The sequence below is a fragment of the Pimephales promelas genome, chromosome 2 (assembly GCF_988280905.1).
Source record: "Pimephales promelas chromosome 2, fPimPro1.hap1.1, whole genome shotgun sequence".
Classification (NCBI taxonomy): Eukaryota; Metazoa; Chordata; class Actinopteri; order Cypriniformes; family Leuciscidae; genus Pimephales; species Pimephales promelas.
In genome coordinates, this window is record NC_142770.1 from 27,560,541 (window position 1) to 27,572,635 (window position 12,095).

General features: G+C 47.9%; 5 non-coding genes and 1 pseudogene across 5 annotated transcripts; all 6 read right to left on the bottom strand.

The window, feature by feature from the left end:
- Window positions 1-2,192: 2,192 nt before the first annotated feature.
- Window positions 2,193-2,357, bottom strand: LOC148996041 (U1 spliceosomal RNA). The gene has a single exon (XR_016147773.1). It is a non-coding gene; the product is annotated as a U1 spliceosomal RNA (small nuclear RNA).
- A 338-nt stretch (window positions 2,358-2,695) lies between these two features.
- LOC148996042 (U2 spliceosomal RNA) lies at window positions 2,696-2,886 on the bottom strand. Its single transcript, XR_016148722.1, has one exon. It is a non-coding gene; the product is annotated as a U2 spliceosomal RNA (small nuclear RNA).
- A 1,110-nt stretch (window positions 2,887-3,996) lies between these two features.
- On the bottom strand, window positions 3,997-4,161 carry LOC148996043 (U1 spliceosomal RNA). The gene has a single exon (XR_016147798.1). It is a non-coding gene; the product is annotated as a U1 spliceosomal RNA (small nuclear RNA).
- A 339-nt stretch (window positions 4,162-4,500) lies between these two features.
- LOC148996044 (U2 spliceosomal RNA) lies at window positions 4,501-4,677 on the bottom strand (annotated as a pseudogene).
- Window positions 4,678-11,245: 6,568 nt separating this feature from the next.
- LOC148996045 (U1 spliceosomal RNA) lies at window positions 11,246-11,410 on the bottom strand. The gene has a single exon (XR_016147714.1). It is a non-coding gene; the product is annotated as a U1 spliceosomal RNA (small nuclear RNA).
- A 338-nt stretch (window positions 11,411-11,748) lies between these two features.
- Window positions 11,749-11,939, bottom strand: LOC148996046 (U2 spliceosomal RNA). The gene has a single exon (XR_016148723.1). It is a non-coding gene; the product is annotated as a U2 spliceosomal RNA (small nuclear RNA).
- Window positions 11,940-12,095: the final 156 nt, after the last annotated feature.

Genomic DNA, 12,095 nt, shown 5'->3' on the forward strand with positions numbered 1-12,095 from the left:
GGCTGGCAGGAGAGATGTAATTCCCGCCAAAACCTCAGGGACCGCCTCCTCCTCCCTTTGTTCTTTTGTTTGGTGTGCTTGCGGGGCGGCCATTTTAAGCTTGTTGGCAAAACTTTTAGGGCAGTCTCTGTAGAGATGGGATGATTCTCCACAAAGATTGCACCGCCTGCCATTGGTACAGTTTTCAAAACTGTGACCAATTTCTTTGCACTTCCCACATACTAGTTCTTGGCATGCTTCGGCGAGATGCCCAACTCTTCCACATTTTCTACACAGCTTAGGCATTCCTTGATAGTGTATGTAGCCTCTGTTTTCTCCCAGCACAATCATAGAAGGCAGATGTTTCAGGCCCTGGTAGCCCCCAGCGTCTTCCCATTGTTTAATGGGAATCCGCCAGGAGCAATTCCAAATGCCATCCTCATCTAGCACTTTGACAGGCTGACTTCTAACAGTGCAAAATCTACCCAGCCAGACACAAATATCATCTCCAGTCACTGTTTCATTAAACATCCTAACAATCACTGTTTTAAGAGTGTTATCAGAAAGTTTCTCCACAGTGAACATGGAGAACTGGGCCTTAACATTTTCAAACCGTTGCCAAAAATCATTTAGCAGGGAAGCAGCCTTAAAGCTAACATCAAATCCTTTGTTCAGGGGCAGAGTCATCAAACAATTCAAGTCCTCGGGCTTAAAATGTAAGGTCTTTTGGATCAGCTTCCTGGAAAAGTCCATGCGGGACATACCCAGGAGCTTCCCCTCGACCTCTCTAAATAAAAACCGCACGCTGTGGTGCCTCCGCACACCGGCACGAGCTGCCGACATGGTGGAGGCACCAACAGCCTAAAACTTTAAAAACCCAATAAATATTAAATAAATAAATAAATAGACAATAAATAAATAAATAGATAATATGGTCTTACCTTAAAACTGAGAAGGAGTAAAATCAGCTGGTTCAATCTACCTCTCGAGAGATGTGTGGCTCGGGATACCAGAAGATCTCGAGCCAAGAACCTCCAAGAGGCGATCGCAGTCTGAACCGTTTGACAAGATACTTGATCTTAGCCAAAAGGCCGAGAAGCGATGACGCAGCGACGCCGAGGCGGGGGAGCCGGCAAAGGCCACGCCCACCTGGGCCGCGGCGAGAGGGTCTAAGGTCGCCGGCAAACAAGCTCAGCTCAGATTGGTTGACACCGAAAATGGATCACAACAGAGTGCACAGCACGACACTCTGGAGTGCAACCTGGGATTTTGGATCATCAACATTCCGCCTTAAAAGTGAGCGGGCAGACCAAAGCGTCCGTGGTAGAGACTTGAAACTCTGAGGGATGGTAGGACCGGCCCGGTACTACAACCTCACCAAGGCTCGCCCCGATCGGCCCCAAGGTGGCGCTGCAGCGATCAAAAGTACGAAATGGCTCGTAACTCCTCGACCGTCGGTCGCAGACCCAAGTGTCTTACATCACCGGAATCCTTGGCTCGAGCCGAACAAGATGCATGCCTCGGATTGGGTGGTCGCGCTGGCGAGATTTTCGGGTATTTTGGATTTTCTGAAAAACCTACTTTTGCACACTAGTCCTAGGTTTTTTGCCCGATCTGACCCAAACCGGTGCAGAAAGATTCTCTGGAGTCTGACTGCCAACAGGGATCGGGAAACAGTTGGAATTTCCATCCACGTTGGCGACGGTACGCCAAAACGTTGGGGGTGGGCGAGGCGGGCTTTACTTAAACGGCTATAACTCTCCAACGGAATGAGACAATTGCACCCAACTCGGTACACCTGTGTACGGGCTCAGCCCGTGGTCACGTGAAGAGGAATGCGGCGACTGGCCACTTGGTGGCGCTGTAAACAGAAAAAAACACAACATGGGTGGCTGAATATCACGTGACGTTTCACACGTGCACAATGTTTTCATACCACATGATAGAACTCCTCATTCCGAACAACTTTGCCTCCAGGACAACTGCTGTGAACTAAGTCGTCCGTCAAATATTGGAGACTATTTGAAGAATTGAGGAGAAAAAAGAAAACCCTCCTCACACAGACCGGTCCTAGACTGTTTCGTATCTCTCGAGCAACCGCCGCAGTTCAACTCTCTGGACTGCCTCTGGATATTGAAGAAGTGGAGAAAAAAAACAAAACAAAAGAACCTCAAGTGGAGCTTTAACAATCTGCCCTTTTAACCAGTGTTGTCCAGGGGAGAGCGCGAACGCAGTCCCCCACTACCATAAATTATGCAGTCGAGATTCCCACATTTGGGGAATTCGCAGGGGTCAGCACAACCCAGAGTGCAATGGCCGAGCCTCGCCCTGGGTGAACCACCTTCCTGATCATGGTGTCTCCCCTGCCAGGTAAGTATGAATTCCCAGGCCTTCAGTCAGAAGCACCCTGCCCCTCTCCCCAATCCTCACCAGCGGTTTGCCAGTCAAAAAAGGGGCTTTTTTTTTTTTTTTTTTTTTTGCACGCTCCGCATCCGGCTCCATGAGCCATAAATGTACATAATGCGCCGTCCCCGAATAGTGGACGGATCAGATGTTAAACTGACAGAGGAACAGGGGTTCCTTTTTGTCTTGTTTTTACACCACAATTCTACCCAGGCTAGTATAGCACATGATCACCTACAACACCCACTCACACTAGCTCCATTATCACCTTCTGCCACACAAGACCACTACATTTCTTTCATTGAACACTTTAGGAGGGTGCACCGTTCCCAGAAGTACTGCAATACCGGGTCGATGCGTGGAGTGGACGGAGCAAGCCCCTATGCCATCTCCCAGGACCAAAAATCAATTTAATATGTGGTGCCCGGGTAGGGCACGTATCAGATATTAAACTGATAAGAACAGATACTACACTTGATCTTAGCCAAAAGGCCGAGAAGCGATGACGCAGCGACGCCGAGGCGGGGGAGCCGGCAAAGGCCACGCCCACCTGGGCCGCGGCGAGAGGGTCTAAGGTCGCCGGCAAACAAGCTCAGCTCAGATTGGTTGACACCGAAAATGGATCACAACAGAGTGCACAGCACGACACTCTGGAGTGCAACCTGGGATTTTGGATCATCAACATTCCGCCTTAAAAGTGAGCGGGCAGACCAAAGCGTCCGTGGTAGAGACTTGAAACTCTGAGGGATGGTAGGACCGGCCCGGTACTACAACCTCACCAAGGCTCGCCCCGATCGGCCCCAAGGTGGCGCTGCAGCGATCAAAAGTACGAAATGGCTCGTAACTCCTCGACCGTCGGTCGCAGACCCAAGTGTCTTACATCACCGGAATCCTTGGCTCGAGCCGAACAAGATGCATGCCTCGGATTGGGTGGTCGCGCTGGCGAGATTTTCGGGTATTTTGGATTTTCTGAAAAACCTACTTTTGCACACTAGTCCTAGGTTTTTTGCCCGATCTGACCCAAACCGGTGCAGAAAGATTCTCTGGAGTCTGACTGCCAACAGGGATCGGGAAACAGTTGGAATTTCCATCCACGTTGGCGACGGTACGCCAAAACGTTGGGGGTGGGCGAGGCGGGCTTTACTTAAACGGCTATAACTCTCCAACGGAATGAGACAATTGCACCCAACTCGGTACACCTGTGTACGGGCTCAGCCCGTGGTCACGTGAAGAGGAATGCGGCGACTGGCCACTTGGTGGCGCTGTAAACAGAAAAAAACACAACATGGGTGGCTGAATATCACGTGACGTTTCACACGTGCACAATGTTTTCATACCACATGATAGAACTCCTCATTCCGAACAACTTTGCCTCCAGGACAACTGCTGTGAACTAAGTCGTCCGTCAAATATTGGAGACTATTTGAAGAATTGAGGAGAAAAAAGAAAACCCTCCTCACACAGACCGGTCCTAGACTGTTTCGTATCTCTCGAGCAACCGCCGCAGTTCAACTCTCTGGACTGCCTCTGGATATTGAAGAAGTGGAGAAAAAAAACAAAACAAAAGAACCTCAAGTGGAGCTTTAACAATCTGCCCTTTTAACCAGTGTTGTCCAGGGGAGAGCGCGAACGCAGTCCCCCACTACCATAAATTATGCAGTCGAGATTCCCACATTTGGGGAATTCGCAGGGGTCAGCACAACCCAGAGTGCAATGGCCGAGCCTCGCCCTGGGTGAACCACCTTCCTGATCATGGTGTCTCCCCTGCCAGGTAAGTATGAATTCCCAGGCCTTCAGTCAGAAGCACCCTGCCCCTCTCCCCAATCCTCACCAGCGGTTTGCCAGTCAAAAAAGGGGCTTTTTTTTTTTTTTTTTTTTTTTGCACGCTCCGCATCCGGCTCCATGAGCCATAAATGTACATAATGCGCCGTCCCCGAATAGTGGACGGATCAGATGTTAAACTGACAGAGGAACAGGGGTTCCTTTTTGTCTTGTTTTTACACCACAATTCTACCCAGGCTAGTATAGCACATGATCACCTACAACACCCACTCACACTAGCTCCATTATCACCTTCTGCCACACAAGACCACTACATTTCTTTCATTGAACACTTTAGGAGGGTGCACCGTTCCCAGAAGTACTGCAATACCGGGTCGATGCGTGGAGTGGACGGAGCAAGCCCCTATGCCATCTCCCAGGACCAAAAATCAATTTAATATGTGGTGCCCGGGTAGGGCACGTATCAGATATTAAACTGATAAGAACAGATTTTTTTTTCTTTCGAAAAGTTTTATTGTCACAGTGTCATTCCATTATTTCCATTTGCATGTACATTTTTTTTCTTTTAGATCACATTTTTACACATATTAAAAGGGATACATTATTAACGGTTAAAAGTTTCTTGTGTTTGTGTGTTGTGTAAAAAGTCCATGTATGTTTTAAAAGAAAGGTAAATGGTTTAAATAATAGGAATAAAACAATAAAACATGTCAGATAAAAAACAATAAAACAATAAATTATGCCACATAAAACATCTCTTGTACAGGATCGAGGGTGAGTCCCTATCAAGAATGTCCATTCACTCCAGGTCTCCAGAACAGGCCCCAGACTCCTCGCTTCCAGCGCCCAGCGGAGATCCCCTCTCCTCCGGCCCGCTGGCCCGCTGTTCCCGTAGCCAGAGTGGTGAGGGTGCATCTACGGGCAGCCAGGTACGGTGGCGGCCGGGACCCTCTCCGTGTGACCCCGGCCCCCCCATCCGAATAACGACGTGCGGCCCACCCTGCAGCGTTGATCTTATTCTTTGCTCGCACGCGTGGAGGGGGACCGTCACGCGTTTCCCCACCAGCAGGTTTCTGGTGGCCCAGATGGCATCCTTTATATGGTTGAGGGTGAGCCAGAGCGAGGCAAACGTTGGTGGTGTCAACTCCTTCAAGCCCTGACCCACCCCCAGGATGGCGAGCTTGTAGTCCACCTGGGCCCGACCCGCCGGCAGGCACGGGAAAAACAGGGGGCCGGTCTTGGCCCACAGGTCCCGCGCAACGCCGCACTCCCAGAGCAGATGTTGGACGGTCTCCGGGGAACCACATCCGGACCGTGGGCAGGTGGGGTTTTTGGCCATGCCTCTGGAGTGCATGACCGCCCTGACCGGGAGGATCTCATGAGCCACCATCCACGACAAGTCCTTGAGCCTGTTCTGGAGAGCTGGGTGGGCTGCGTTCCTCCAAACGTCTTTGGCCTCACCTAGTGTGAGGCCTGGAACTGGACTCACCGATTCTCGATCCTGCACAAGAGAGACAAGAGACTTGTGGTTAGTTAAAATAGTGGCATCATTTGTTTCTAAAAGGTATTTCTTTAAAAATGTCTTAATAAAAAGGTGTTCTTTTGACAAATTAAAAGACACTGGGCTTTTAAGATCAATGGGTAAAATTTTCAAGCTTCTTAGGTATGACCCCATCCAGAATCGGGTCATGGCTGCTGTCTTGTGTTCTCTGGATGGGGTCAGTGCATACTGGATGTGGAGGGCGGCAAAGCGGCTGCCTAAAAACAGGTGGGGGTCTGGGAGGCCTTTCCCGCCATTCTCTTTTTTCTTTTTGACAACCTCCCTCTTGAGTCTTTCCCACTTGGACCCCCACAGGAAATAAAATACCGCCCTCTCCAACTTGGCTAGGAATCGTCTTGGGGGACTAAAAACAGAACAGACAAGTAAAATCAGTGGTAAAATCACAGCTTTAAAAATTAAAATCTTGCCTTCTAGCGTCAGTTGTCTTAGTCCCCAAAAGCCCAGTCTTTGCCTAACTTTCCCTAACATGTCAGTCCAGTTTCCTTGTCCTCCACCCTCCCTGTCAAATTTCACACCTAAAATTTTCAAATCATTTTCTTTAAAATCCAAATCTAGTCCTCCTGTGTCCATGTCGCCCCACGGCCCGAAGAGCAGGGCCTCGGACTTACTCCTGTTAAGCTTGGCGCCCGAGGCCCGACCGTACCAGTCAGTCAAGTCCATTGCTCTTCGTACTGATAAAAGGTCAGTCGCTAAAAGAGTCACGTCATCCATATATAAAACACAGGTCGCCGTCAGTCCACCAGTTCCTGGGATGTCTAGTCCTTTAATCCATTTATCCCTTCTCAAGATCTGTGCCAGTGGCTCAATACAAGCCACATACAGAAGGGGAGATAAAGGACACCCCTGACGGACACCGCTGTGGATATTTACAGCTTTGGAAAGATGCCCATTTACAAGAAATTTGCTGCTAAAACCCTCATAGAGCAGCCCCACCCAAGCTATAAACCTCTCTGGAAAGCCCATTTTTTGCAGTACCTGAAGGAGGTACTGGTGCGAGACCCGATCAAAGGCTTTTTCGAAATCTAAATTTAGGGCTACAAGCCGGATGTTTCTGTCTCTCGCATAACAGATGGCATCTCTAATCAGAACTAGGCTGTCTGTTATCTTTCTTCTGGGCACAGCGCAAGCTTGATCCGGGTGGATTACGTCCTCTAAAACGGTCGACATACGTGTAGCTAAAATTTTACTGAAAAGTTTGCTATCAAAATTTAAAAGAGTAATAGGTCTCCAATTTTTTAAGTCAGTCCGGTCACCTTTTTTGTAAAGTAAAGAAACTATCCCTATTCTAAAACTGTCCGGAAGTCTGTCAAGGGTCTCAAAGTCCTTAAAAACAGTCAGTAATTCGTGAGCTAAAATGTCCCAAAAGGTAAGATAAAACTCCAGGGGGAGTCCATCTTCCCCTGGGGATTTACCCCTCTTAAAACCTTTCAGTGCTTTTTGAGTTTCTAAAATGGTAAAATCTTGTATTAAAAGCTCATTTGGACTCTTTACTTTCTTGACTAAAAAATTTAAAACTTCCTTTAGAGTGGTGTCATGTACATCTTTTGGACTGTATAACTCTTGGTAGAAATACTCAACCCCTTTTAAAATTTCATCTGTTGTTTTTACATCCCTCCCTTCTACTTTTACACTAGTTATAGCCCCTCCCCTTGTTAATATCTTTTTAAAAAAATACCTAGTACATTTTTCACCTTCTTCTATCTCTCTCTCTTTACTTCTTAAAATAAACCCTTTACTTTGATAACTGGATAAAACTGACATTTCTTTTTTGACCTCTTTCATTTCGTCATTAAAATCAAAACCATTATTAAAAAGATTAAAATATCTTTGTAGTCTTTTTTGCAGCCCCATCATGTATCTCTTTTCCCTATTCTTCTTGTCCCTTCCTACTTTCCTAAAAAACTGTCTTGTCCGGTCCTTTACCATCTCCCACCACTGTGCGCGTGTATCGTAAAAGTCTTGGAGGGTCTGCCATTGGCTGAACTGCTCCCTATATTCCTTTACTACATCCTCATCTTCTAAGAGGGAGCAGTTCAGCTTCCACAGCCCTCCCCCTACCGTCACACCTGTGGGCAGTGAAAGGGTGGAAGACAGCATTAAGTGGTCAGAAAAGAAAAGGGGGGTGACTGTAGCATCGGTTGGCGGGCAGTCTCTTGTAAAAATATAGTCGATGCGAGAGGCTCTGGAGCCATCACTACTGAACCAAGTGTAGCCCTCCTCTCTTTGATGCACATTTTTAAAACAGTCGACTAATTTAAAATCTCTCACTAAGCCCTGCAATAAAACCGTTGTCTTATCTACTTTAAAATCCTCTCCTACCCTCTTCCTATCTTTTTTTGATAAAACACAGTTAAAATCCCCTGCCACCACTAGGGGCGCCCTACCTAACATGTGGGACTGCAAGTCTTCTAAAAGCTCATACCTTTCATTTTTACCTGTAAAACCATACACATTAAGAACATTTAAATCTCTACCTAAAAAATTCAGATTTGCTAAAAGAGCCCGCCCATCCCTCACCACTGTGCTGCCCTTCACCAAGATATGGGGATTTTTTATTAAAATAGCAACACCGTCATTTTTGTTTTGGTTTGATCCGCTCCATATGGAGGGACCAGGGAGCCATAATTCCTCCATCTTTGTGTACCTATTTAAAAAGGGCAAAGCACACTCTTGTATTAAAAACAAATCTGATTTACAAGTATTTAAAAAGGATAAAATGCTCTGTGCTCGTATGGTGGACCTCACACTTCTTACATTGATGGTTGAGATTGTGAGGGTCATGAGCAGTAAGGTAAAAAAGGTATGAGACATTTAAAACAGAAGACAATAAAAGACTACAATAAAATCATTAAAATCATGTGATTTCTTGTGGCAATTGCCTTCCCCTCCTCCCAGATGGACTGGGGTCGGGGAGGCAAATGCTTACCACCTCCGAGGCTGCAGAGGAAACCTCTTGCAGCTCTTTTGGTGATGATGTTCTTAGCTTTACGTGCAAAAAGGACACCTCATTTGGGGATTCTAGGGGCCACACACGCTCCAGATTGTCCAAAAAGGAACTATCTGAGCGATGTGCAGCCCTAGCTTTCTTCTCCTCTGTGTCAAACAGAGGAGATCCCGCAGGCCTTTTTTGCACCTGAGCATTTGGGAGTGAACATTCAGTTTCACTCCCACTGGTTTCTAAAACCGCGTCCGGAACCGTTTCTAATGAAGAATCTGTTTCTTCCTGTATCTCATCTCCTTCCTTATCTTTCACAGTGGTGGTGGCTGTTTGAATGTTTGACTCTGCCCCTGTGGCCGCCCCACTTCCTTCTTCTGCCCCAATCCCTGAGGCTGGCAGGAGAGATGTAATTCCCGCCAAAACCTCAGGGACCGCCTCCTCCTCCCTTTGTTCTTTTGTTTGGTGTGCTTGCGGGGCGGCCATTTTAAGCTTGTTGGCAAAACTTTTAGGGCAGTCTCTGTAGAGATGGGATGATTCTCCACAAAGATTGCACCGCCTGCCATTGGTACAGTTTTCAAAACTGTGACCAATTTCTTTGCACTTCCCACATACTAGTTCTTGGCATGCTTCGGCGAGATGCCCAACTCTTCCACATTTTCTACACAGCTTAGGCATTCCTTGATAGTGTATGTAGCCTCTGTTTTCTCCCAGCACAATCATAGAAGGCAGATGTTTCAGGCCCTGGTAGCCCCCAGCGTCTTCCCATTGTTTAATGGGAATCCGCCAGGAGCAATTCCAAATGCCATCCTCATCTAGCACTTTGACAGGCTGACTTCTAACAGTGCAAAATCTACCCAGCCAGACACAAATATCATCTCCAGTCACTGTTTCATTAAACATCCTAACAATCACTGTTTTAAGAGTGTTATCAGAAAGTTTCTCCACAGTGAACATGGAGAACTGGGCCTTAACATTTTCAAACCGTTGCCAAAAATCATTTAGCAGGGAAGCAGCCTTAAAGCTAACATCAAATCCTTTGTTCAGGGGCAGAGTCATCAAACAATTCAAGTCCTCGGGCTTAAAATGTAAGGTCTTTTGGATCAGCTTCCTGGAAAAGTCCATGCGGGACATACCCAGGAGCTTCCCCTCGACCTCTCTAAATAAAAACCGCACGCTGTGGTGCCTCCGCACACCGGCACGAGCTGCCGACATGGTGGAGGCACCAACAGCCTAAAACTTTAAAAACCCAATAAATATTAAATAAATAAATAAATAGACAATAAATAAATAAATAGATAATATGGTCTTACCTTAAAACTGAGAAGGAGTAAAATCAGCTGGTTCAATCTACCTCTCGAGAGATGTGTGGCTCGGGATACCAGAAGATCTCGAGCCAAGAACCTCCAAGAGGCGATCGCAGTCTGAACCGTTTGACAAGATACTTGATCTTAGCCAAAAGGCCGAGAAGCGATGACGCAGCGACGCCGAGGCGGGGGAGCCGGCAAAGGCCACGCCCACCTGGGCCGCGGCGAGAGGGTCTAAGGTCGCCGGCAAACAAGCTCAGCTCAGATTGGTTGACACCGAAAATGGATCACAACAGAGTGCACAGCACGACACTCTGGAGTGCAACCTGGGATTTTGGATCATCAACATTCCGCCTTAAAAGTGAGCGGGCAGACCAAAGCGTCCGTGGTAGAGACTTGAAACTCTGAGGGATGGTAGGACCGGCCCGGTACTACAACCTCACCAAGGCTCGCCCCGATCGGCCCCAAGGTGGCGCTGCAGCGATCAAAAGTACGAAATGGCTCGTAACTCCTCGACCGTCGGTCGCAGACCCAAGTGTCTTACATCACCGGAATCCTTGGCTCGAGCCGAACAAGATGCATGCCTCGGATTGGGTGGTCGCGCTGGCGAGATTTTCGGGTATTTTGGATTTTCTGAAAAACCTACTTTTGCACACTAGTCCTAGGTTTTTTGCCCGATCTGACCCAAACCGGTGCAGAAAGATTCTCTGGAGTCTGACTGCCAACAGGGATCGGGAAACAGTTGGAATTTCCATCCACGTTGGCGACGGTACGCCAAAACGTTGGGGGTGGGCGAGGCGGGCTTTACTTAAACGGCTATAACTCTCCAACGGAATGAGACAATTGCACCCAACTCGGTACACCTGTGTACGGGCTCAGCCCGTGGTCACGTGAAGAGGAATGCGGCGACTGGCCACTTGGTGGCGCTGTAAACAGAAAAAAACACAACATGGGTGGCTGAATATCACGTGACGTTTCACACGTGCACAATGTTTTCATACCACATGATAGAACTCCTCATTCCGAACAACTTTGCCTCCAGGACAACTGCTGTGAACTAAGTCGTCCGTCAAATATTGGAGACTATTTGAAGAATTGAGGAGAAAAAAGAAAACCCTCCTCACACAGACCGGTCCTAGACTGTTTCGTATCTCTCGAGCAACCGCCGCAGTTCAACTCTCTGGACTGCCTCTGGATATTGAAGAAGTGGAGAAAAAAAACAAAACAAAAGAACCTCAAGTGGAGCTTTAACAATCTGCCCTTTTAACCAGTGTTGTCCAGGGGAGAGCGCGAACGCAGTCCCCCACTACCATAAATTATGCAGTCGAGATTCCGACATTTGGGGAATTCGCAGGGGTCAGCACAACCCAGAGTGCAATGGCCGAGCCTCGCCCTGGGTGAACCACCTTCCTGATCATGGTGTCTCCCCTGCCAGGTAAGTATGAATTCCCAGGCCTTCAGTCAGAAGCACCCTGCCCCTCTCCCCAATCCTCACCAGCGGTTTGCCAGTCAAAAAAGGGGCTTTTTTTTTTTTTTTTTTTTTTGCACGCTCCGCATCCGGCTCCATGAGCCATAAATGTACATAATGCGCCGTCCCCGAATAGTGGACAGATCAGATGTTAAACTGACAGAGGAACAGGGGTTCCTTTTTGTCTTGTTTTTACACCACAATTCTACCCAGGCTAGTATAGCACATGATCACCTACAACACCCACTCACACTAGCTCCATTATCACCTTCTGCCACACAAGACCACTACATTTCTTTCATTGAACACTTTAGGAGGGTGCACCGTTCCCAGAAGTACTGCAATACCGGGTCGATGCGTGGAGTGGACGGAGCAAGCCCCTATGCCATCTCCCAGGACCAAAAATCAATTTAATATGTGGTGCCCGGGTAGGGCACGTATCAGATATTAAACTGATAAGAACAGATACTACACTTGATCTTAGCCAAAAGGCCGAGAAGCGATGACGCAGCGACGCCGAGGCGGGGGAGCCGGCAAAGGCCACGCCCACCTGGGCCGCGGCGAGAGGGTCTAAGGTCGCCGGCAAACAAGCTCAGCTCAGATTGGTTGACACCGAAAATGGATCACAACAGAGTGCACAGCACGACACTCTGGAGTGCA